Raw genomic sequence first — 2,500 nt, 5'->3', positions numbered from 1 at the left:
AAACATTTTCTTTTGCATTTTGGTGTGTTGGGTCCTCGGTGGTGTTTTTGGGGTCCAGTGGATGAAGTACAACATTTGGGGACTCGTCTGGGATCCCCCCAGACACACCCCCCCCAAGAGGAACTGACCCCAAAAGGTTTGTGATCAACCGGCCGGGTAAGTTTTTGCAAAACTGTGTTTGTCCGCCTGTCTTTTCTATACTTTCCCTTTGGTTGCGGCCATCTGATCTCGTTTTTTTGTCACTGGAATGCTAGCAAGGCAACATGGAGGATTCAGGATACGTCCCCATCCTCGTCGGGGTGGGTGTTCCCTACTGGACACCCCACCAGGACACTAGTCCATCTGAAACCTCAGAGGACCTTGCGACACTGTTGGGACACATGCGTCCTATCCATATGGTCTTTGGCACAATTGAGCCAGGGAATCCACACAGCCGAGAGTCCAGACCATCTGAAAGCCACAGTAGTTTATTTTGGGCCCTCTGTCTGTCTGTGTCGTTCTTGTGTCTTGTGATCTTTGTTCTAATTTCTTTGTTGACAAAATGGACGGGACTGATAAATACTATGGGCAACACCCCATCTTCCCCTCTAGATCTTACACTAGTCCACTGGTAGGACGTTAAGACGATTGCCCATAACAATAGTGTAGATGTAAAGAAAAAGAAATGGACAACTTTATGTTCGGTTGATTGGCCCTCCTTCAATGTTGGATGGCCCCCTGAAAGGACTTTTAATCTGAGTTTGATTTCCAGGGTAGAGGACCACATCTTCCACCCATGGATGGGCCACAAGGACCAGATCCCATACATCATGACCTGGCAAGGCCTCATCAAACGACCTGATGGCGCCCCCACCTGGGTCAAGTCCTTCCTTCCCCCGATTAATCCAACTGCTCCCCCTCCAACTCTGCAGGTCCTCCCTCTCAGACCAAAGGTGGAAGAGAAACCCATTCTGGGAGGCACGGAGAACGACATCTTTCCCCGCCCCTACTCCTCTCAGATGGGCACTCCGCCAATGGCGCCACAAGTGCAGGCCCTGCCTCCTAACCCTGAGGAGCCACCATTGCCTCCACAGGGACCTGCACAGGCCACACAGAGCCGGAGGGGGGCAGGCCCCCAGCCTGACACCATTGTCCTCCCCTTCCAGCTGGCGGGGCCCCCAGATGGAGAGGGCAATCAGCCCTTTCATTACTGGCTCTTTGCCACCAGTGATCTTTACAATTGGCGCTCACAGAATGCGCCTTTCTCTGAAAACCCAAGGGACTTGATTAACTTATTGGAAACTGTTCTCTTCACTCACCAGCCCACCTGGGACGATTGCCACCAACTCCTGAGTGTCCTGCTCACTACTGAGGAGCGAAACAGGATCCTGGAGGCAGCCTGGAAATTGGTTCCGGGCCCCACCGGGGACCCTACCACAGACCCAGGCATCATTAATGCCAGCTTTCCCCCTAGCCATCCCAACTGGGACTACAACATGGCAGAAGGTAAGGAGAGGCTCCTGGTCTACTGCCAGACTCTGTTAGCAGGTCTCAAAATGGTGGCTCGAAAACCCACCAATATGTCTAAGGTCTAGGATATCAGACAGGGGCCCGAAGAGAGCCCAGCCTCATACTTAGAGAGGTTACAAGATGCCTTCTGGCGGTTCACTCTGTATGACCCAGAAGCGGAGGAATCAGCTCAAACTGTGATGTTTGCTTTTGTTAACCAGGCAGCCCCTGACATCAAGAGAAAGTTACAGCCTTTAGATAGACTAGGAGAAAAGAACCTTAGGGACTTAATAGCAGTGGCAGAAAAGGTTTATAATAGAAGGGAGACAGCAGAACAAAAAAAAAAAAAGAAAAGAAAAAAAAGACAGAAAGCAATCTTGACCAGGGTCCTGGAGAGACAACAGGCCCACCACAAGAAGGACCTTAGAGAGGTATTATTGGCAACCAAACCCCAGTACGGAGAGAGCTCACCGGTAGGATCCAGACCACGAAATAAGGTAGGGAAAAACCAGTGTGCGTACTGCAAGGAGGAAGGGCACTGGGTGAAGGACTGCCCCAAGAAGAATAAGCCATCAGCTAAAGTATTACCAGCTCTAATTGGGGGTGAAGACGGTGACTAGGGGAGACGGGGCTCAGGTCCCCTCCCTGAGCCCAGGGTAACCCTGAAAATAGAGGGGAAAACAACTGAGTTTATGGTGGATACTGGTGCCCAGAATTCGGTTTTATTAGGGCCAAGAGGGCCAGTGTCCTCCAGAACTACATGGGTACAGGGGGCAACAGGAACAAAGCCCTATTCATGGACTACCCAAAGAAGGTAGATTTAGGGAAGGGCTGGGTATCCCACTCATTTCAAGTAACCCCAGAATGTCCCTACCCACTTCTGGGCAGAGATTTATTGTCAAAAATGAGGGCACAGATCCACTTCACAGCTAAAGGAGCCACCCTGCTTCACAATGGGGCACTGGTTCAGGTTCTAGTCACCAATGACCTGACTGAGGAATATAGACTTCAT

Source organism: Nannospalax galili, unplaced genomic scaffold (assembly GCF_000622305.1).
Source record: "Nannospalax galili isolate Female #2095 unplaced genomic scaffold, S.galili_v1.0 scaffold763, whole genome shotgun sequence".
Classification (NCBI taxonomy): Eukaryota; Metazoa; Chordata; class Mammalia; order Rodentia; family Spalacidae; genus Nannospalax; species Nannospalax galili.
This window is presented reverse-complemented; position numbering follows the sequence as displayed.